Raw genomic sequence first — 25,150 nt, forward strand, 5'->3', positions numbered from 1 at the left:
AAACACAGTTAAGCAGGTGGAGAGCCTTTAAGCCTTTATTGGAGGCTATTGTAGGACGGGAGAGAGGGCAGCACTTAACTCCCGAACCTGACTGAAACAAAGCGCCAAAGGGTTGACACGGTGGGATTTTAGGGCATCTGTGTTCACTAGCTGGCCTTTATAACTTGCAGCAAGTGAGGCTCCTGCCCTCCCACAGAAACTGGGAAATAAGTGTGCTGTCTTCCTTGGCCGTGACATTTCAAAGGGATGACTCCCAGGTCCTTGAGAAAGACAGTCCTGAGTTGTAAGCCAGCCAGAGGCTTTTAGCAAGATTTGCATCTCAAAAAGGTAGAGAAAAGAATTTCTACTTGCAAGTTTTCTGGAGTAAAGCCTCCAAGTGAAGGAAGGTCAGGGGTCTAGAAGCAGGAAGACCCTATTGAAAGTTTAGTCCAGCTGAAGAGAACATTAGGGCCATCTAGGCCCTACTCGTCGTAAGGCAATTTTATAAAGAAACCTGGGATCCACTTCCCTTTAATATCCTACAATGTTTTAATACAGAGAGTGTGTCTTTAGGCTGTCCTTCCACTGTCTCATCTGACACCTCCACATTTCCCTCCTCACTTATCCCCACAGACAGGCCATATACACACCCCAAAAAAATCACCTACAGGTCACTCCTACCTCACCTTCCTCCTTCCTGGCAAAACCCTTGAGCTGGAAAGCCTCCTACTTTCTCAGTGGGATGCCTGATAGCTTGATCTCTGCTTATTCCCTAACTGATGTTTGGTGGTAGATTAATGTCACTGAGGTTACCTGCATATGCACAGTGGACATCTGGGGACACAAAATCCTACACACTAGACAGACCCTCTAGAACAAAACTGATACTTGTGAAATGTGGATAAGGCAGATGATTTGGGTTGAAGGTAAGGTGGGGAGAGTGTGGTTTTCACAGCTTCCCCTAAATTTCAGCACACGGCTTTCCCTGGCTGACAGAGCACCTTGTTCTCTCAAAACCACCTAAAGGGACTGACTGCAAATTGGTGCATTGCCCTAGCGCTGCCTGAGGGCAGTTGGTTGGAGATGGGAGAAGAAGGACATTTTGAAATGCTTGGAAGTTTTCCAGACGTTTTTCCTTATGTGTGTCACCACCACGCCCACTAGCTTCTCACACAGACTCATTAAAAAACACAAAACAATAAACATTCTTAGGAATAAGCACCAAAGGAGATATCAGAAAGTTCCAGTATAGACTTAGGGTATAAACTGTCATGAACTGAACCAGAATCACCCTGGTTCATAACACACGGTGAACTTACATTTTGTTCATTCAGCCATCCTCTGCAGAAGAGTTTGGGATAACAAAACGAGATGCCCCTTTGCTTTCCCAGAGTGGGATTCAGAAGACATCACTGAAGATACTGGCAGGGAGAACCCTTTTGGAAATGCTCATTTTAGGACCCTGAAATTTATATTTTCTCCCATTTTTATGTGCTTCTCATAAATCATAAATCTCTACTCCAGACTTGATTAATAGTTATTTGTGAATATATCAATAGAAATTCACATTTGAGAGGATTTCAAATGTTTGTATGTTCTAGAAAGTCTAAAGAGTCTCCAAAGACACCTCGTGGAAAACAGCAGCATCTTCTTATGGCTGCGTGGGCTTCCAGAAGCAGTGGTCAAGGTCGAGATTACCTATCTCTTCTTTACACATCTGCCATACATATATCGGGCTCACATTCACCGAGGTTGAGTGTCACCAGCCATCTTGTTTCTGCTGGCAGAACAGGGGCTCCAGAATGATGCGACCCAAATGCTTACCAGCACTTACACTTCTCTCTGGGGCTGAGGAGAAAGCAGAAAGTGTGAGTCTTATCACTCTCACATGCAGTGTAACCAGCACAGGGGTCTAACCGTGCAGGTCCTCTAAGCAACCTTTAAGTATTTGTTTTCCATTGGCCTGGGGGTGATGGAGGGAGTGGGGAGTAGAAATTTTGAGCTTTAAAGAAATAGTCAAATCAAGGAACATAATTCATGACTCTTTTCCGGGACGAATATGCACACTACACTTGGGGTCGTAGTTATAGTAATCTCATTCTCTGGCTGTCACTAATAACTAGGCATCGTGCTACATTACCTACAAGGTTTTCATTCTGAATTGGTAAGCTGACTCTCATTTTAACTGGAAACTAAGTAAATTGCTAAGGCAGTAAGTGGTAGAGTGAATAAGTGGTTCTAGGGTACGTCTGGCTACACAGCCCATGCTTATGCTGTCTCTAACTGTGCTGTTAGAGGATCAGCCAGATAAGGGCGGAATTGACCATGTTACCCTGGGCAAGTGGAAGGACCAGGAGCTTGAGTGTCAGAATGAAATGGTTTTGAATGTTGACTCTGCAATATGCTCGATCGGTAGAATTTAGACAAGGGCTTCCCTGGTGGCGCAGTGGTTGAGAGTCCGCCTGCCGATGCAGGGGACACGGGTTCGTGCCCCGGTCCGGGAAGATCCCACGTGCCGCGGAGCGGCTGGGCCCGTGAGCCGTGGCCGCTGAGCCTGCGCGTCTGGAGCCTGTGCTCTGCAACGGGAGAGGCCACGACAGGGAGAGGCCTGCGTACCGCAAAAAAAAAAAAAAAAACTTAGACAAGTTTTTCAATACCTCTTAATGTCAGTTTTCCATTGTCATAAGAGCTCTCAGTAGGATGCCCCAAAGGTAATAATAGGCTCACAGTGACTGTTAAGTATCAGACGCCTTCTTTTCCTTCCTGGAGTATAGGGAGAAAAAAAAAACAGAAAACAGAAAACAAAAACCTGTTGTTTTCTTAATCAGGAGTTGAGAAAAACAAGTAAAATTGCTGACATCTCAGAGGACAATAGTGTCTCCAAATATGAAGCTAACACCATTGATCGGGAAATAAAGAAAGAGAAATCAATGATCGGAGAAAAGACACCAGTGTTAGAGAAGGCTGGAGAGAAGCAGGATGTGTGAATGAACATTTATAAAACAGTGGAGAAAGAGAAAAAAATGAAAGAACGAACATCCTCTCTGATGAAGTACTGGCCAGTCGTTAAGTACAGAATCTTGCTCATCAAAGATAAATGAAATTATACCATTAAATTCTACTTACATTAATATCCTCGCTTCTCAATAAAAATAACACCAGAAATGCTGTTTCTCTCGGAGAAAAATGCACACACTAACCTTAAGTCAAGCCGCATCATTTATTCCAGTGGACGTATTAGTATGTGGCAAACTGACTTAACATTCTGTGATAAATGTTCCCATTGTTCTTCAGGAACAAACAAGTTTGGATCTTTTTTTTTTTAAGTAATGTGCAAAAAGGAACCGTTTGAAAAATAATTCCTTAAATAGCTTGTGTAGCTGCTAATGGACTATGACAAGCTATTTTTCCAGCCTTCCATTTTCCATCCATATTTCTGAATAGCTTTGTGAGATTTTGCATTAGTTTCACAGATCCCCCCAAATGATTATGCTGCAGTAATAGAATAAGGAGCATCTGCGGCAGACTGATTGTATCACAGTGTTTACTGACAATGAAGGACTGTCACAGGCGGGCTGATTGGAGAAATAAGCTTGAAGATTACTATTATTAAACAACCAACTGTTGAAAGACTCACACAACATATTAAGGGGAAATAACAGAATAAGTTGGTTTTGTTGCTTAAGCCAGATATTTTGGAATTCATCCACATTGCGCTCTCACTTTTTCTCACCATGGTGCTTGATTTTGTGGTAAGTTTGCATACATTATTCTTCCCTGAGGTACATTTAGTTTAATTAAATTTTACTATTAAAAAGTATCAAAACCTGCTTCTCATAATCCTTAGGAAGCCTGGCATGGAAACACATTGCCTCCGTAGCACTTCCCTGAAGGAGCTTAGACTGCTTTCTTTTTTTTTTTTTTTTTTTTTTTTATTATTTGTGGTATGCGGGCCTCTCACTGTTGTGGCCTCTCCCGTTGCGGAGCACAGGCTCCGGACGCGCAGGCTCAGCGGCCATGGCTCACGGGCCTAGCCACTCCGCGGCATGTGGGATCTTCCCGGACCGGGGCACGAACCCGCGTCCCCTGCATCGGCAGGTGGACTCCCAACCACTGCGCCACCAGGGAAGCCCTAGACTGCTTTATGCAGGCAGTTTTGGAGACCAGACAGACATGCAGACAGGACAGAGAAAGGGGCAACACTGCAGTCTTCTCCCCAGACTCACTTCTCCAGGCAGGATCACATGGTAAAAGGGTTCAAGTTTAGGGCACTGGTCTTCTACTTTTTAGTCAACCAGCTGACCTCAGTCCTTTCATATTCTGTTTTACAATATTACAATTATTTATTTTCTTTACTATTCTAGAGACAAGAATTCACATTTCAAACATAGAAATGAAGTGGTGTCAAGGAGCTTCTTTGGCATCTGAGCCTGAGTGAGCTCAGAGGCTGGTCATCTCCTTGCTCTCTCATCCAGCGCTGAGAGCCTGCTGTGCGCCAGGTACCAGGCTGGGATCTGGGCGGAGGAGTGAGTAAGGCCAAATTCTGTCTGCCAAGGAATTTGCAGTCTTGTAAGGAACACGCCCTGCCTTCTTTCCTATCCCACATTGACGGCTGGTCTTGAAGGAAGGGGAGCTGGAAGCTCTGTTAATCATTCTTTAAAGAATTGAAATGGAAAAACATGAGTTGTCATAACAAGGAAATCATCCTGACGAACGAAATGTCAAAGGACTGAAACTATATATCTGAAGGGAGTTTGTAGTACTTTTTCCCCACATGGCCTTTCCTCTGACAGGTTCATTTGATCTGCGGTTGCCAATCATCTGTACCCACAGTATTTAACAACACGGAGCCCCACTCTGTTCTCAGAAAGCACCACACAGCGGTGCTCAGGCACTACTCAGGATGTAGAAAAACACCCCCGTCACCCTGCATTGGAAACCAAGAAATGATTTTGGAGCCTTATTTCATGCTGGGAGGTCATTAGCAGTGCATCCATCCACAGCAAGGTGTTTTGCCACAGGTAGCGATGGCCACAGTTATTCCTAATATTTTCAAGTATAGCATGAAGGAATGAGCTGTGCTTGTGTCAGACCACAGCAAAGGGTCCTTTGTGGTGGTTGTGTATTTTATTCTGTATTCCATACTTGGCAGCAGGGACCTCTGTAAACTTGTGAACAACTCATGAGAGGAAGAACCTAAAATATAGACACAGATACAAGGTCCTAGACAAGAAAACTAAGTCATTTCCAAGCAGGTTCCCAAGTGTTTTGTGTTGGTAACTTTATATGTCACCACAAAAAAAACACAAGCATTTCTTCTTCAAAACCTGTTTCATTTATACCCCCAAAGACTTTCCCCTTTGCTTTTCTAAGCTACCATTCCTCTACAGTGCTGTTGGTCTAGCAGATCCCAGTTAGCTGGTTAACTTACCCAAACTATTTTACTACCATCAGGTTTTGAAGGCAAAAACAGACACATTCATACTCCAGCTCAATGACCTAATGTGCAATATCAAGAAAAGCTTCTTATTTCTTGAGGCCTTAGTTTTCTCATCTGTAAAATGTAGCTCATAGTAGATATAGTTTGTAGAAGAAGGAGAGTCTAGGTGATGCTGTGATAACAAACAGTCCCACACAGTGGTTTTAAATATAGTAATAGTATAAATAAATATAGTAATGTTATAGTAATACATACAGTAATGTTATTTCCTATTCATGCAAAGTCCCCTGTGAGACCAGAAGGTATCTCAGGGATCCAAGCCACCTAATTATTTGACCCTGCCATCTTAACACAAAGTGTCCCCCTGGATTTCCATAACAAGGTAGAGCAGAGTCTCCCACTGGCAGTTGAGTGTTGGGCCTGACAGCGGCACACACCAGTTCCCCTCTTTGTCCATTGGCTAGTAATAAGCACATAGCCACGCCCAGCCAGGGGGAGGACAGGAAGGGCAGCCCTCTCTGTGCTCAGGAAGAAAGCATAAAAACAGGTATGATGAACGTCAGTAATATTTTTATCTACCAGAATTGTTGTTAGGATTAGTGAGGTCACAGATGGAAACGTTCCCAACATACTTCCAAAAACAGTAGAAGCTAAATAAAAATGGAAGCCATGGTGGTACTGATGGGGATGCTGACAGTGTCAGTAAGAAGACAGCTCAATATAGAAGTCAGTTATGAGTCCTTCATCTGATTACTCAAATATACCCATGGCTATCACACGAAACATGACTTTGTTGTCAATTCCTATTTTAATCCCTATTTCTACCACCGAAGAGACACAGCCTCTGACCAAAGCTGTTTTGATCAATAAAAAATCAGGTCCTTCCCATTGAATTTCTCTAACCTTTCACCCTGTCTTGCATTATAGGCAATTCCTAACATGCCAAGCTATAATACTCTTTCCCTCTCTTGAACTGGTCTATTTCCCATGCACCAACCCCAAGTAAACAACATTGTGTTGGTCTGGGTTGCAGGACTCGCTGTCAGCCTACTGGCTGTTATTCTCTTAGTTTACTCATCAGAGCACCTACCCTGAGATTGAATCTATTTTCCTCAAATCCTTAGTAAAACTAACACTCTTCTAGAAACCCATTTCACACCACTACACATGTAAAATAGTAATTTTTCTGATGGAGTGATGGTATAACATGTCCTAGCTAATTTTTCAGCAGGGCTTTCTCCCTCAATGCACATATGGGGAAAGAACAAAATTTGTTTTTAATCCCCTGAATGGGAAGAAACGCTAGATTTTGTTATATCTTTTCCTTCTTCTCCCTGTTCCATCCTCCACTGCATAAAGACTTCGTAGTCCTTGCCAAGGCTCTACCCTATATGTTTATTCACTGACAGATGGGTAGGAAATATATAAACAAATTATTTATTTGGACACTTATTTGGGTCTGGTCCCAGAGTGAAAGCACCTACCACACACCAAACACTACTGTTTGTGGGTGTGACTCTGGACTTCCTTTCTAAGAGCTGTGTATGTGAGCCCGGTGAAGTCGTTATTCCTCGCTGTTATTTGTCTCAGCCTTTGTTTTCTCACAAACACACACACGTCAATCCTGGCTCTAATTCTTCAGTCTTGAGGCGGGGAGGGCAACTCTAATCGGCCTCTGTGAGCAAGGAGTGGGACTCTAGTGTCCTTAGCCCCCAAAGAGCAGCAGCAGTTTGTGAGGGTTAGATTCAACTAGCAGAGTCCCTGAATTCTCTGACGAGTTTTCAGCTTCCCTGATTTCTCTCCATCCACCTGAGAGAAGAGAAAGGACCAGAATCAACTTGTCATACGAACTCATAACATTCATGGGGTTCACTTCTTCTTCCATGAGTCCCCTGTCCCTCATTCCCCAGGCACTCCAAACCATCCTTTGCTTCCCCCATAGAATCAAGCAGGTTCTTACCATGCTGGGGATTTTAACAGAAAAATCCCGCCCTCCCTACAACCATAACAGAAGTGAATATGTCTGCTTCCTCAAGTCCTAGAGTTTCACCATCATCCAGAAATCAGAAATCCCCATTTTTTTAAGGATAGTAGTTTTCCAACCTGGGTGTAAGACACTGCTCCAAAGAACAGAAAGCTGGGTGTATTATTCTGTCTTTACCTTAATCATACCATACAGACTGTAGACTTTTAGACGTCGTTTGTCTGCCTGGTCCCAGCAATCCTGCTTGTGTTGGTCCCTGAGGCATCTGGAGAACCCTGTGCCTCGAGGTGTGGGGCAAGCCTGTCATCACTCCAGGGCCTCATTATCATGACAGGTCTCAGTCATGGGGCCTCGCTGACCTTCACTCTGCCCCCCAGGTCTGACTCTGCAGTATAGTTCTCTACCCTCAGAGATGCATCAGCCACATCCCTCTCTCCTCCCTACAAATTAATACTAATAACATAAAGAACCAAGGTCCCTTTGTATCTCCAATGACACTGAGTCTGCAATGTATTTCTGTACCTGGGGAAACCTGTTTTCCATTCTCTGGACATTCACCATAGTCCGCCTTTGAACACAAGTGCAGAGGACTTTTCTCAATTCCTTTTCATTAGTCACAAACGTGGGGTGCATGAGCCACTGCTTCCTGCATTCCGTCTCTCTTGGTGCCTGCAGAAGGTCAGCCACCACCACTCAGGCACCTGAATCTTTAAGGACTTCAGAGATCTTCTGTCAGTCTTTCTCTTTCCTCTACACTCTACAGATCCACCAGTATTTACCGTCTCTAGGAGGAGTACCTGCCACAGGTCAAATCCTCCCCGTTAGTCCTTGGCACTCTCACCTCAGACATCCCCAGTGCTTGCTCGGGCATGACACCTACTAAAGCATTCGACCCCTCGTCTCTTTGCCCCAGAGCATGTGCCCAGAAGTTGGAGGAGATTAGGCACCTCCAATCAACCCAAACCCTTCTGCCATGAACCTCCCTTCTCCTGCACCAAGGACTCTGCTATTTTTAGTGTGACTCAGGGATCTGGGTTCTTTTCACCACGTGGCTCCACCATCTTGGATTCCTTCTCTTTGAATCACGCAAGAGAGGAAGAGCAAAAAAAGGATTACGAAAAATATTTTAGAGGCCCAGCCTGAGGTGCAAATTAATTCCACTCCACTTCTTAGCCACGATGTCAATCTCTGTATACAGTAGCTTGCTCACTAGTTTCCAGGAGTTTTCCTCATGTGGCACTCTCTGAGATAATTTATGAAGCTTAGTTTCTTCTGTAAGCGAATAAAACTGCAGGTGGCCAGTTTGCTGCTTAAACCACCAATCCAAACAGGAAGAATGAAACAAGGTCGTGTTTCTGTTTTGTCTTTTCTTATCTACTTGCTAGCCTAATCCCAGTTCTTCCTGAGCCCTTTGTCTCCACCTTGACTCCATGGAAGCCCCACAGCTGTACCTGAGGCCGTGCGTTCTTCACTCCACAAGCAAACACACTTGACATGCTAGCCCATGGGCTCATCATCAGAACACTGGCAGAGAAGCATTGGTTTAAATGACAAATCGGTGTTATTTCTTCACATTTCAGGGGCAGTAAAGCATTATGCAGGTACCATGATAGGACCCAGAAACTCGATAGGACAGTATAGCAACTGGAGATAAATGGCAGAAACAGGATGGCACAGGGAATGGGTGCCTCAGAGCATTTGTAATTGGAGCCTCAAGCCTCTAAGTGGTGAAAAGATCTAAGTTTGCAGAGGTAGAAAAAAGTAAAGCAGTCAGATGGAGTGTGAAGTAAAGACACCATTGCCTGAAAAGCCAGAAGATAGGTGCTGTCTCAGCCGGCCTGTCATGCCTCCGGGCCAAACACGTGCCCAAACTTACGGAAACTTGCCGACAGAAGCCAACCTCAAGAGCAAGGGGATTAGAGGGCTAAGCAGAGGTAAGTCATGGATCACTGGATAAAACATGCAGAAAATCCTGAACTGAAGGGTAACCTGAAAACGCTGAAGTTCTTTAGCATTAAATAAACCTTCTAAAGTTCAGGTACCAGTCAGAGCTTCGGTTTGTAAAAGCAGAAATCTCAAAGGCTAACTCTGTTGACAAATTGCTCGCATTTCCTTCCCTGGGTTAGGCCAGAATGTCACTGGAAACAATGTCCTGTGCATGACTACAAACCGTAACGTCCGGCCATGGCCAATTGCAGGGTATGAACAAGCACAGGGAGCAAAGTCTTTTTTAATTATATTTCTCCAGTGTCACTCAGAATTGCTGTTTTCCCCTAATCTGGTTCGTGTGAAAATAACCGCAAGCTATTGAAAATTGGTGCTGCGTCTCCCATCTGCCAACCCGGGTCCTCCCGTGGAATACGTAATACTTACTGTACTATTGACACCATCGGAAGTGTCTGTGGCCTCTTTGAAAAAATGAACTGAACAATGGCATGCCTTGAAATTCCATTTTACTGCAGATTTGGGGGAATGAGAACGTCTCTGTCATCATATACCAGTAAGCAAGGAGCACCTTGTAGGAAATGTATATGTATACTTCAGGTTTATACAATTTTAGTGGGCTTTTTTCCTTAATTTTTTGATCATAGATTTCACCAGGTAACATTTTTTAAATACCAAATTGTAACAGCTTCTCAATCTCTTCTTCTGAGTTGAAGCAACCATAAAAGGGGGGTACCGAATACAAACTCACAATGAGTCTCCAATTAGATTGCAGATAAATAGTACTTTGCAACAGCAGAGATCGAGTTACTCAGAGCATCTGCGAAGATGTCCAGCTTCGTGCTCCTGATGATGAAACGATCATTCCAAACATTTGGAATTTTCACAGAGGACATTTGCAGAGGACTTTGGGAAGGATCTCTGGAAAGCAAGCACCTTGCTCCTCTCCATAAAATAAATGGGGATACAAGCACACTCTGTCTCCAACAAAACAATCACGACACTCTCATCAGCAACCCGCCATGGGACATTTATTCATCGCTCTCCTACTCAGAAGCAGGCAACTGCCTGATATAATAAAACAGGAAGCCATATATGGGCACATATGTGCACAGATCTCTCAAGTGCTCATTTTAAAATGCAGTAAATCCCTGGAGAAATGCGTAAGTTATAAATGCATAGGAGGTAATTTGTCAGGTAAAAAGAGAACATTTATTTTTGATTTCAGATAAAAAGAGAAAATCAATTTATCCTAAGACTTTATGAGTCTTTTCAGTTATCGGCACTACTTTGTATAGGATACCGGTAAAGGTAGGTTCGATTGAGTTTCCACTAATGACCAGTGACCTAGAGGGACCGATTTCCAATCCTTGACCTAATGCCAGGCTGTTGTAGGAAAGCCTCTGAAAAGGAGCACAGTCTGGCCCAGGGATGGTACTGAACTCATGTTGAAGAAACACGGGCCCTCGTGTGAGGCTTCTTCACACTTCCAAGGAGCGTCATATAGTGAAGAGCCCCAATTTACCTTCTGTGTATTTAATGAATTGAAATACGAGGGCTGGGTAGCTTTGTGGGGTATTGAAGAGTCACACAGAGCAAACTCTAGTTTGGTACACAGCTTATTACTTTATATATTACACAGGGCTTTCCACAAGGCCAGAGAATCCTGTCATAACCGTCCTCCATCAAAAAAAAAAAAAATCTAAAACTTGGAGTTAGCAAGCCAACTCTCTTATAGAAGAATTAGATATTAAGTCTATTAAGTCTTTCTTTAAACACATTAGAATTGTCAAAGTAGGGTTGCATTATAAACAGAGACTGCCACTAATTCAGAGTCCAAATGTGCAGCTGGTTTTCTCTTTACATGAATGCCCAGAGCAGCATAGAACATCCTACAGCTGAGTACAACTTTGAACTTATTTGTTAGTTCCTAAATAATTTCCTAAAATGCTGCAGGTATGTTAACAAGGAACCACACAATGCTATTTGACTTGTGGACTTAGTCATGTAGAACATATCAGGAAAGCATTCAGAAAAGTGCAACTAACAGCTTGGAAGGATGTAGACATCACAAAATCAATCAATTGCAATTAGAAATAAGGATCCCGGTACCTAATGAAACCAAGAGACTGCTGCTGACCGAAAACCCAGTTTCAAACTGAGAGAAGAATTCCTCCCGTTACATGTTAAATCCTCTCTGAAATCCTGTGACAGCAAAAAGAAAAGTAAGTCAAGTGAATTCAGGTGATGAGGTAGCAAGAGTTTTGCTTTCCCGAGAGGGATCATTTTAAAGCTTAGGGTCAACTCTGTAACCACAGATCACTCTTCCCCATCCATACCTGATTCTGTCTCCATGGCTTCCTGTATCTAATCACTGAACTTTGGACCTAGTTCTTGGCAGATTTTAAATGTATGTTGACATGCCTGACTCCTCTGTGAGGCTGTGAGCTTCTGGGACTGTGTGTCATTCATCTTTACATCCATCACACATCACCCAAAATTTGGCATGAGGTCAGGGCTTGATAAATGGTGCTTTTAAATAACTGTTTTAAGTCACAGACTTAAAGAGCATGCATACTTGAAATGTGGTCATATTTAGGGATCAGAGATACCCATGAAAATATGCAAACAATAAAATAAATGTCTCCCGGTAGACTGTATATAAAATACAATTATAAGAATGCTTTGCAACTCATTCTATGAGGCCACCATCACTCTGATACCAAAACCAGACAAAGATGTCACAAAAAAAGAAAACTACAGGCCAATATATCTGATGAACATAGATGCAAAAATCCTCAACAAAATACTAGCAAACAGAATCCCACAGCACATTAAAAGGGTCATGCACCATGATCAAGTGGGGTTTATCCCAGGAATGCAAGGATTCTTCAACATATGAAAATCAATCAATGCGATACACCACATTAACAAATTGAAGGATAAAAACCATGTGATAATCTCAATAGATGCAGAAAAAGCTTTTGACAAAATTCAACACCCATTTATGATAAAAACTCTCCAGAAAGTAGGCACAGAGGGAAACTACCTCAACATAACAAGGGTCATATTTGACAAACACACAGCAAACATCATTCTCATTGATGAAAAACTGAAACCATTTCCTCTAAGATCAGGAACAAGACAAGGTTGCCCAGTCTCACCACTGTTATTCAACATAGTTTTGGAAGTTTTAGCCACAGCAATCAGAGAAGAAAAACAAATAAAAGGAATCCAAATCAGAAAAGAAGAAGTAAAGCTGTCACTGTTTGCAGATGACATGATACTACACATAGAGAACCCTAAAGATGCTATCAGAAAACTACTAGAACTAATCAATGAATTTGGTAGAGTAGAAGGATACAAAATTAATGCACAGAAAATCTCTTGCATTCCTATACACTAAAGATGAAAACTCTGAAAGAGAAATTAAGGAAACACTCCCACTTACCACTGCAACAAAAAGAATAAAATACCTAAGAATAAATGTACCTAAGGAGACAAAAGACCTGTATGCAGAAAACTATAAAACACTGATGAAGGAAATTAAAGATGATACAAATAGATGGATAGATATACTATGTTCTTGGACTGGAAGAATCAACATTGTGAAAATGACAACTATCCAAAGCAATCTACAAATTCAATGCAATCCCTATCAAAATACCAATGGCATTTGTCACAGAACTAAAACAAATAATTGCACAATTTGTATGGAAACACAAAAGACCCCGAGTAGCCAAAGCAATCTTGAGAAAGAAAAATGGAGCTAGAGGAATCAGGCTTATGGACATCAAACTATACTACGAAGCTACAGTAATCAAGACAGTATGGTACTGGCACTAAAACAGAAATATAGATCAATGGAACAGGATAGAAAGCCCAGAGATAAACCCACGCACCTATGGTCACCTTATCTTTGATAAAGGAGGCAAGAGTATACAATCGAGAAAAGACAGCCTCTTGAATAAGTGGTGCTGGGAAAACTGGACAGCTATGTGTAAAAGAATGAAATTAGAACACTCCCTAACACCATACACAAAAATAAACTCAAAATGGAGTAAAGACCTAAATGTAAGGCCAGACACTATCAAACTCTTAGAGGAAAACATAGGCAGAACACTCTATGACATAAATCACAGCAAGATCCTTTTTGACCCACCTCCTAGAGAAATGGAAATAAAAACAAAAGTAAACAAATAGGACCTAATGAAACTTAAACCTTTTGCACAGCAAAGGAGACCATAAACAAGAAGAAAAGACAACCCTCAGAATGGGAGAAAATATTTGCAAACAAAGCAACTGACAAAGGATTAATCTCCAAAATATACAAGCAGCTCATGCAGCTCAATATCAAAAAAACAAACAACCCAATCCAAAATTGGGCAGAAGATCTAAATAGACATTTCTCCAAAGAAGATGTACAGATTGCCAACAAACACATGAAAAGATGTTCAACATCACTAATCATTAGAGAAATGCAAATCAAAACTACAATGAGGTATCACCTCATACTGTTCAGGATGGCCATCATCAAAAAATCTACAAACAGTAAATGCTGGAGAGAGTGTGAAGAAAAGGGAATCCTCTTGCACTGTTGGTGGGAGTGTAAATTGATACAGCCACTATGGAGAACTGTATGGAGGTTCCTTAAAAAAGTAAAAATAGAACTACCATACGACCCAGCAATCCCACTACTGGGCATATACCCTGAGAAAACCATAATTCAAAAGGAGTCATGTACCACAATGTTCATTGCAGCTCTATTTACAATAGCCAGGACATGGAAGCAACCTAAGCATCCATCGACAGATGAGTGGATAAAGAAAATGTGGCACCTGTATACAATGGAATATTACTCAGCCATAAAAAGAAACGAAATTGAGTTATTTGTAGTAAGGTGGATGGACCTAGAGTCTGTCATGCAGAGTGAAGTAAGTCAGAAAGAGAAAAACAAATACCATATGCTAACACATATATATGAAAAAAATTTTTTTAATGGTTCTGAAGAACCTAGTGGCAGGACAGAAATAAAGATGCAGACGTAGAGAATGGACTTGAGGACATGGGGAGGGGGAAGGGTAAGCTGGGACGAAGTGAGAGAGTGGCATGGACATATATACACTACCAAATGTGAAATAGATAGCTAGTGGGAAGCAGCTGCATGGCACAGGGACATCAGTTCGGTGCTTTGCGACCGCCTGGAGAGGTGGGATAAGGAGGGTGGGAGGGAGACGCAAGAGGGAGGGGATGTGGGGATATACGTATGCATATAGCTGATGCACTTTGTTATACAGCAGAAACTAACACAACACTGTAAAGCAATTATACTCCAGTAAAGATGTTAAAAAAAAAAGAATGCTTTGCTCCTCTTCTTAGGACAGTTTCATCTCTTAAAACAGTGAAAGTAAATGGTTGATTACTGATAAGAAGGAGAAGGTAAAGAATGAAATAAAGAAAGAGAATATCTTTTCCTCCTATCGATGTGAATAACAGCCCTCCATTTTCTCTCTGCTTAAAAACCCCAGCTTCCTTTCTTTCTCCCTTACTTGATAAGAACCTTCAATTCTTCTTGCCACCTTAACGCCTAGACCCTACCAGACGTTTTCTGTCAAATTAAATCAGCAACACACATAAATTCAAAAAAGACTTAGAACAGTCTAAGCCAGGCTGCATACAAATAATAGGACACATCTAAGTTTGTTCAGGTCCAGGCTTCATGCCAGATTAGCACTGATCCACACCAAAGAAGAGGAGAAGCGTAAACTCCCCAATTATTCACTTTTTTTGGTTTTACAGTAGTCACTGAAATGAACAATTCATTGTCTTTTTTCACTCATAGGATGGAAGACATCTGGTCCCACCCCCTGGGTATGATCAACCATCCTATATTTGAAAAACGTTGAGTAACAATTTCAAATTCTCTCTTCAAGGTAACTAACTTAAGAATTCACCTTATTTGCGGAATTTTGTCATGATTTCTTTTCCAAATTTGTTACTTATGGCTCTGGTGTAAACCCACTTCAAATTTTTTACTTCTCCCTCAAGATATAGAGCCAAGAGTTGAATGCAGAACTTGGCGTTCATCAGCACTAATTTTAAAAGGATTATCTTTAATATTACATCCTGAGCTCTGGGTTATACTTCTCACTATCATATGTTTATCATAATAACAAAACTCTCTTCTGGTTCTTGGTTTGCTATAGTTTACTATCACACCTCCAACATGGTTAGGTTTATGAAGACTTCACACATTACTGGGAACTAGAACGCTAGTTTTACGTTTTGAGTGTTGATATAGAAAAAAAATCTTTAATTAGATTGATGTATTTCACCTTTTATATTTATAGCATTATCCTTAATAAACTATTTTGAACAGAGAACTTTGCCCCTGTTTTTTTCTTAAATAACATATAGTAAATCTTTCATTATTCAGTGGTCAGTTTTTCATGACTTCTTGCTGTGCACCGTCTCATCCCTTGGCTCATTTACCAACTACACGCAAGAGAAAAAGATAAAGCAATACAGATACGCACCTCCATCAGCCAGACTTCTTATCTATCAGCAACACTTACATAGTCAGATGTGCAAATAATATGAAGACAGTTGTTAGAATGAGACATGAAATTCTCTTAACAGTGAAGGTAAGTGCAATATTTCATCAAATTATAAGACAAAACAGATCTTTAAGCTATCATCGAGATATTTCTTTGGCTACGTATTTTTTCATTAGCAGTGGATATGTGGATTTGAAATAATACTACACTTCTGATAAGAGTGCATAGATTTTTGCTTTTTTTTTTCTTTTTGTTATCTATAAGCTCCCTCTTCTGACCAAGTTGAGTAATTCTTCACACATCTTCTACATTTTAAAAGTTCTTGTAAATCATCATAAGAACAAGCAAATCTGATATTAAATATGAAATACAGCTCATGTTCAAACCTTGACCTGAAAACAGAGAAACTGTAAGTTTTAAGTTAAGGTTTTTTTCTCCAAAGTTATAGTAAGTAGTGTTTCTGAGAAAATCAGAATTCCTTGTCTTAAGTAGAAATTATAAGCAGCTTTTGCTACAAATATTGTGTTACGGAATTAACAGTTGTGAGGCAAACTCGTTGGTTTTCAGAAAAATAGCATAAATTTTGAAAATATACAATATTATTTAATAAATAATCTGTATTTCTCCTATTGGTTTTACTATAAATTGAATTATAGCCTACAAACTTCTGCATTTTGGGGTTTAATTCACAGCACATTAATTTAGCTGTTAGGGCCTTCGAAAATACATCTTTCATGGTTACTAATACCATCTTTCATGGTATTCTATGATAAGCATGTACCATAGTTTTCTTAAATAATAGTGTAACGGTGCCTAATTAGATTATTTCTAGTTTCCACCATTAAAATTAATGGTGAAATTATTTATTTTAAACAAATATTTCAGATTATTTTCTTAAGGAACCAACTGAAAATGGAATTTCTGGGCCAGAACTTATAAATATTTCTAAAAGCATTGTCACTAGCACATCTTTCTAAATTCCCTTCCAGAAGTATACAAATTTACAATTTCATCAGCAGTGTTTAAGAGTTCTCTACATGTCCTCAACAATTCTCAGTATTTTAAATATGCACTAAGTCCATAAATGAAAAATAATGATATTTAAAAATTACATTTTATTAGAATCATATAAAAGTAGTTCCCCTCTAACTTTTGACCACTATTATTATTACTTCTTTGTAAATCAACTTTAGATGTCCTTTAAAATTTTTTCTAATAAGGTATTAAAAATTTTCTTATGGATTTCAGTAGTTCTTCATATGTTGATTAAATATTTTCTTTCTGTGTTCTTGGCTCTACTAATTGTTTTATAATATAAAAAAAATTTTAATGTGTCATGTAATCAAATTGACATTCATGTGTGGATATGCTTATCCCCATGTTATGTTCATTATTTTATGGTATTAATGTTTATAGTTAGGTTTCTAATTAATCTAGAATTAATTTTGTGGCATAGTATAAAGAAAGAAATAACATTTTACTTTCCTAATAGTAAACATTCTCAATATTATTTAATAAATAATCTGTATTTCTCCTATTGATTTTACTATAAATTGAATTATATCCTACAAACTTCTGCATTTTTCCCTATTTCTTGTTTTTCTGTTTTCATTTATTGACTTCACTATCTAGTCAGCTATGTTATTCATTATAACACTGTAATAGAAAAATCGCTCTCTGTTATTCCTCTTTTTCAAAATATTTTTGTTCTTTTATGGACACCGACAATTCCACATTACAGAATAATCTTGCCAAGTTCCAAAAAATTCCTGTTGAGATACTAATTGGAATTGCATTAAATTGGGGGCAAATTGATATCTGTGCATTACTGAATCTTTTCATCTAAGAGTAGGAACTAATTCTCAACTTTTTCTAGCTTGCATTCACATCACTCATTCAAATTTTATAGTATTATGCATAAAAGTTCTTCTGTATATAGACACTTCCTTCTTAGGCTTATTTCTAGCTATTATTATTGTTATTATTATCATTATTATATTAATTATATCTTTAACCCTTATCTTTAATAAATTGTTTTGGTTAGTATATAGAAAAGTTACTAATTTTTAATATGTTTTTGATCAGCACCCTTAAAAGCTCTTATTCTTCTAGTATTCTTTACATTTTACTGTTGAAATACCAAGTGTTCATGGCAAGAAAATTTAAATTTTTCTCTCTTTTCATAACATTTTCCATGTTTCATAACTTTTTCCAGGTACTCCTTGAGTTCTTTTTATATGAAAGTTTAAGTTTTTATTCAGCTCAGAAAATTACTAATTTTATATGTTTAAATGATTCTATTTGTTTTAGTCTTTGGTTCAGAAACATCAAATAAGCATACATAGGAACTCCAAGTCTGTTCAATCCACTACCTCTCTCATCAATACTGTTTTTCTGTCCATTTCGTTGTATTCCGTTAGCCTCTTCAAGCGTGTTTTCTATCTACGAATTAAAATTTCTGCAGTATTGGTTCTGTTACTTTATGACTTCTGATTACAGTTTTAAATTCCACTATTGCATTTTTAATTTTCTTGAATTATTTTACTTCCTTTCATTTTCTTTTTGACTTTCAGATAGCTCGTGTTTCACCTCGGTCTTTTACAGTTCCGTGTCATCTTTCACTTCTTATATAAAAGCCCCTCTTGTCTTATATTTTACTGAGATCATAAAGAAGGTATTGCCCAAATATAATTTATTTCCTGCAGTAAATCTTCAAAACCAGCTCTTTTCCTGGAGATTGAGTACTGCGTCCCTCTCCTTATTTTGAGCTGTAAAATCTTTTTGCCAGCCTCCTATTGGCTGTTTTCTGTTTACACATCCTAGAGAGAGGAGAGGTCTCTTCTAGCATGTTTGCACATAAATAGAGTAGGAGGATGCTCCTGGTCTCACTGTCCATCTGCTTGCTGTTAGAAGTCTCCTCTAAAACTTTAAGCTCAAGCAGTTTTTGTTTGTTTTTAAGTCAGCTTTGCCAGTTCAGTGAAACCAGCAGCCTAAAAGAAACAAGAAGAAAATCAGAACTGTGGGCAATCAAGGCCAGCTCTGTTAGGTTTCTCTCTGTGTGGCCAGGGGTCAGCTCTCCATATCTGACTCTGCACTTATCTTGGTCTCTATGACAGGCACACAGATACAGGCTTCTCCTGAGAAGGCTGCTGGTTCAGGAAGAAGTTCTACTTTATCAGGGGAAGGGCCACTGCCTAGAGGAAAGCTTTCCCTACTACACACACTGCTCAGTGTAGTAGCTTCACTGGAAACTCTGGACGTTCACAAGTGTCTGCTTTGGATTGCTCCTTAATTCCCAGGAGAGCAGTGGAAGTGATCCTAATGACAGTGCATCCCGTGTCTGCCTACAGCCTGCCCTCACCACCCCAAATTAAGGAATATCCATGGAGCTCTCCCAAGATTTGCTTTCTTTTATTTCCAAGCTTGCACCAACTTCTCAGAAGGGGACGTTGTGAAACAACCTTCAGTGTTCCTTCAATTTGGCGCCTGTAGCTCTCTATCCAGCAGAAACTATTTGCAATTTTCTCTCAAGGGATTTGTTCTTTTCCCCAGTTTTTGGTAATAACAACATTGTCTCCCTTTGCTTTATATCATTTTGGTCATTTCAAAGGAGATCTAGGAGAATGAAATCCCTTGACATAATCAAATCCCTTCCTACCAAAATACCATTCATTTAATTTTTCTCCTCCAGCTCCCCAGCTGTATTAAGGGATTTACACTCACCTTGCCCCAGATCCTTTCAGCTGGAAATTATTTCTCCCTCCTCACCATTGAGAGTACTTTATTTTTATTTCTCATCTTTTACAGGCACTTCTCTTTCCAATTAGATTGTAAGTTCTTTGGGGGAAAATAAGGAAATCAACTCCTGGTTCGCCCAGATTTAAGACCCAGGAAACCCCGCAAGCGTAGCTCAGGTGGTTCCCCTCATCAAGGTCAATGCTGGCTTTCTCTTTAAACCCCTCCCCTGCACCCATCATCTAAAACTGTCTTGCCCAAAACAGACGTAACAACGTACATGTTGAATGAGTCATTTTTCCCTGGCCCTAGGACCACGTCAGCACATATTTATAGGATTAGGATCACAGTCTAGGCCCGAGAAATGAAGTAAATTAACTAGCTCATCACGTGGTGAAATTGTGGACTTTTCGTAATAATTAACATAACCTGGTACATGACCTCTAGATACTTGCAAATTAAAAGAAATCCTCATCGCAGGAGAAGTTTCAGGCATAAATACAAAGAGAACAGTAAGGATAGAATGATGCCTCTAAGACTAATATTTTCAGAAACTAGCTATTATGCTGTTCAGTTTAGTAGATACGCAAAATCTGTTTCCAAAAGCACTGGTGCCTCAGGCTCCCTTCACAACCATTGAAAATATTATAATTAATTACTTACTGGATGTGTAATAATATACCAAATATGCTTCAAGATTTTGTCCAGAACGAGTGGTGGAGAGCTGTGACTGTTTACGTTTCCCTGTGACCAACTCGAAATCACCCCAAGTACACCCCTAATAAAATATGTTCTGAGCAGTTTCTCATGTCTTAAAATTATTGTAAATAACTTTCTCTCTTTATATAGAAAGAACATGTTTTGCTTGCCACATTATCACTGCATGCAAGCCTCAGAGAATTTCACAAAGAGGAGAAAATCTACTTGGGTCCTTGATGGAGATCCAGCCAAGCATTGCCCACATCTCACGTCTCTTAGGACTTTGGAAGCTTCAAAGTGCAAGGAAAAGTGAACAAAAATCTCCCATGCTTAATTTGAAGAATCAGGTAAGTCAACAAAATCTTTCCAAACCACAACAATGTGGTAGAGGGAGAATCATAAAAGCTATAGCAGCCATGCAATTGATGTTGAAAAAAAACTAGAAACCGGAAAATACTTCTGATAAAAACAAACAAGCAATTAGGGAAGACAAAATTGGTGAAGAAACGGCAAAGGAGGTGGAATTGGTGAAACTTTCCTAAGGGGATTTTAACTCTTCAAAGTATTCAAGTTTCCCAAGGGCAAAGATTGTTCCTAATGAACGAATCCATTTTGACTCTCATACCTCAATGCATAGGAAGTAGTTTTGTGTCGAAAGGAAAGAGATTGAATTTAGATAAGTACAACTCCCAGAGCAGATGTTCTCTACTTGGTTAAAGGAATGAAGCATAGGGAGAAAAAGTCATTTGGAAATTAAAATTAAAAATCATGTATTGATTGTGGAGTGACTAATCATTGGACCAAGCTACCGACAACTGTGCCATCTGTCTTCAGAGATCTCCAGATATAGCAGCTGGAGAGCTGCGTGTGCCTAAACCAAGGCAGGAGATCCTATGGGGAGCACGTGGCTCTGGAGTCTAATGGCCTCGTTCAAGTTCCAGCTCCGTCACTTCCCAGGTGAGTGACCTTGAAAGTTACTTGACCTCTCTAAACCTCAACTTCCTGACTTTTAAAATAGGGGCAAGAGTAATAATACCTCTCTCATATGGTTGTTATGTAGAATAATAAAAGCCTCTCTAGAATGAGGTTGTGAGAGATGACATCACGACTTTCTATTATTTGATTCTGAGGATCGGAGTCTGTGCTTGGCAACTGCCCTAATTTACCTCTAACGTATGATGGGTCCATGGTATCTTTATATTCTACTGAAGAGTGCACTTAATGCTTTCCGTTTCCAAATATTTAGTGATGTTATATAAAAACTCTTCCACCTACACTTAAAGATATCCCCAGATTGGCCTCACTTTATTAACTGAAACGTCTGCCCCTGTTATTCCCAAGTACGTGTTTATATGTCGTTCCCAACCTGAATAGCATCTTTAGTTTACCTACTCCCCACATGCAATACGGTTCCACTGTGTCTTAGACCCCACTCTTTGTCCCCTGAAGCATCTTTCCCTGTGCCAGTTTTGTGCATGTTTCCCTGAAAAAAATCCATTCCCTGCCCTTCCCCTACTCCTCACTGCTGCAAATGATATCACTCAGGCTACGTTGACAGCTGGCTTCCCCTTGGGTCCGGCCGGTGGGGCGACCAGAGAGCAGCGTATGAAGAGAAGCCAGCACCTGCCTGTGCACTGTTCCCCAGCTCTGGCACTAGCTCTGTCTCCTCCGTGTCTCTGCTCTGACCAGAGAGCCCCTCCTTCTGGGGCCCTAGCTCACCACAGGCAGCCCAGTCTCCCTAGCTCTGGCCACACAATCTTCCCTTTGTCCTTCTAGCCCCAAAGCTGGTTCCCTTTCTCTTGATACCAACTTCTGGGTTGAGTTCCTGTCCCCTTTTTGCCTCAGAATTTTTTTTATTGTGGTAAAATACACATAACATAAAATTTACTGTCTTAAACCTTTTTAGGTGACAATTCAGTGACAGTAAGTACATTTGTATTATGCAGCTACCATCACGATCTGTCTCCAGAACTCTCTTCATCTTGGAAAACTGAAATGTTGTACCCAACAATCACTCCCCTTTTTGTCTGTTTAGCCTTTCTAAGACTTTTTCCGCTAGTTCTCCCCTAAATATCCTCTCTTGATGTGGCTGGCGTAGGCTCTGTTTTCCTGATTGGGTCCCCCCACCTTCAACATACAAGATTTCTGAAATTCTTTAACAGGTAGTTATTATTGAGTATCTGATGGGCGTGGTACTGATGATGCAGAAATGAATAAGACACAGTGCAGCTGCTGTTCTCAAAGAATAGTTTCCCAGGAGACAGGCAAATCCCTGGTGATTACAATACGGTATTTTGGATTAAGTACGTAGGCTTTGAAGCAAAGCACGTGGATATGTGTCCTGGCTCCACCACTTACTGGCTCTGTGAACAAGGGCAAGTTCGGCGCCCTTCGAGAATAACCTTATACATTTGGCTAAGGAGCTAGATTGAGTGGTGCTCTTTGTACAGTGGAGTTATTTAGGAAGACCACCCAAGCAGGGGCTTTTAGGATGCATTAGGAATGTCTGACTGAGTGCACGGCTACCATTTAGAAATATGCTGCCATATTCGGGCTGGTGGCCTTATGGATGGGGTGAAGGCAGAAACATTACTTGGCCAGTAGAATCATGTGGAATTATTGGTAAACTAGGGGGGAAAGGGAAGAGTTGAGAACTAAATAACAAACTTTCCAGCCATTTATAAAGCCTTCCATGACTGTTCCAGGCGAGGCTGATCTTTTCTCTCTGAATTCCTGTTGAGCAATAGTTAGTACCAAACAATATTCCATTTCATCATCTCTAATTCTCTAAGGTGTTACTGCTTGCCCTCCTCCCATCCAGATTGAGTGATGGATCCTTAAAGAAAAAAAGTAATAATGTAATATTTTTCTGTCCCCCAGAGTGTTCCTTATAATATTTCATATAAGGGTGTTTAATAGATTTCTTTGAAGAATCTAATTTTTTTTAATGTTCTTTTAAAAAGGGTATATTACCACAAGCCAAATTAAGTAATAATTCAAGAATTTAATAAGATAATTCTAAATTTTTAGCTTTCCAAAATATCAACTTACTAAATATTAATTATCAAATAAAAGTGTGATCTTACTTTCAAAAGTTTGATCTTCTACAGTTTCAGTTTAATCTTACTAACCATCTTTAGTAATAAAGAGCTAGTAAGGGCTTGGTGATTTGAATTCAGAGACCCAATGTGCTTGGGTTTTCTGATTAAGTGGACTCATGTTAACTTTGCAATATGATGCATAATAATATATCAAGCCCCATTTTGGGGTTCTCTTTTAATGGAGGGCTTACTGCATGATTAGAAAATGAAAAATGCAGTTTTTTCAGGATTCATTTACTGTAAATTGCCTGAAATTGTGTGGAAAAAAACCTAAGCCTACTTGCCTTATTGATGCTATTTCCATGTATATAATAATTATTTCATAACATTGATCTGAGAAACTGTAATTTGTTTTCACATTTAATCAATGGAGAGCAATATATGGATCAGAATCCTTCCCGAGTAGTGTCGTAACTACCACATTATTGAGCCTGCTCTTTCCTTTCTCTTGCCGGCGATTTTAGGTTTTCTTCTAAACTGTTTAGCCTGTTTGGAATTCATGCGACATTTTACATGGAAAGAGGCGTGAAATGCCACTTTCCATACTGCTACCTTATAAATTATTCATCCCTGCTGTTTATCAGGCAGCTTCTGCTTAGAGTAAGAAGTCACTTCTTGTTTGCCGCACACATCATAGGAGCCTAAACAATCAAAAGTGGCGTGTTGCCTGCTGGGAGCGCAAGGAGAAAACCCAAGCGAGTTCCGGCTGGGATGAGCCTCTCCCATACAGAAACCAGCCACACCAGTCATACTTGACGTGAAATGATAGTATTTAGCTTTATGAAGTGTACAGTTGGGAGCAAGATGCACACTCTCAATAGGGAACAGGGAATAGAGTGTAAATGTCCTCCGTCTTGATTGAGTGCTTTATTGAATCAGAAACCAAATGAGAAACCATCCTCACCCTTACAAGCAGCCTTACACAATTGCCAAAGCTATAACTCTCAAGAGACTCTCTAATTTTTTTTCAATTTTTGAAACTCTGACCTCATCCCTATCTACATTACCTCATCATCCACACTCCTTTCCCTTTAACCTTCTAGTGCCCCACGCACACCATGGTCAGGTTTTGACCTCTCCTATATTTTGATCTGGAAAATGCACTTTTCATCAATTTAGGATAACGAATTCCTTGATTAAAAACATAATGCATCTTTAAATGCTTGAGAATTTGGTGGATTACAATTTGGCTATAAGAGAAATGACTAAGTTGATTATGACTTTAAGTGATTAGTGCTGATAAGAAACTGTTGAACTAACTACACCATTTCTGGGTCAGCTGAGTTTTACCCGCTGAGTAGCTTTCTTCACTGCACTGGATTCAATGCTACATTCTCATACAGTACAAGATTAGAATTTTCTTGGCCTCACATACCTCATCATGCATGTAAAATAGATGTTTTATCAATTAATGAAAAGCATATGTTAAAAACCCGCCCTGTACCTAACAGTGTGCTAAACGAGACTATGGTGAACTGAAGAGAAACCTAAGATCTACAACGAAATGCCATCTGCTAGTAGGTACCATCTGTTCTAGCCCCGCAGTTTAGTGATGGCAAAGCACAAACACAGACTAAGGCAGCTTCCTTAACTAGGTAGTGGCACAATCAGCCTCAAAGTTCAACTTCCAGTCTCCAAAGCTATACTTTTTCCCACTTCTTTAAGGAGCCTGCATTCTGTCTGGACAATTAAGAATTACACATACATAAAC

General features: G+C 40.0%; 1 long non-coding RNA gene across 4 annotated transcripts in view; it reads left to right on the plus strand.

Moving 5' to 3' along the window:
• Window positions 1-25,150, plus strand: part of LOC307196841 — a 428,961-nt gene that overhangs the window by 341,339 nt on the left and 62,472 nt on the right. For 2 of the 4 annotated variants that reach the window (XR_013831244.1, XR_013831245.1), the window contains 5 exons: window positions 4,344-4,478; window positions 15,190-15,280; window positions 15,784-15,991; window positions 20,489-20,685; window positions 21,173-21,295. This is a non-coding gene — a long non-coding RNA (uncharacterized lncRNA). The remainder of the gene's footprint in view (window positions 1-4,343; window positions 4,479-15,189; window positions 15,281-15,783; window positions 15,992-20,488; window positions 20,686-21,172; window positions 21,296-25,150) is intronic. The other 2 variants (XR_013831246.1, XR_013831247.1) reach the window with 2 other exon arrangements.

The sequence above is a fragment of the Stenella coeruleoalba genome (genome assembly GCF_951394435.1).
Source record: "Stenella coeruleoalba genome assembly, chromosome: 14".
NCBI lineage: Eukaryota > Metazoa > Chordata > Mammalia > Artiodactyla > Delphinidae > Stenella > Stenella coeruleoalba.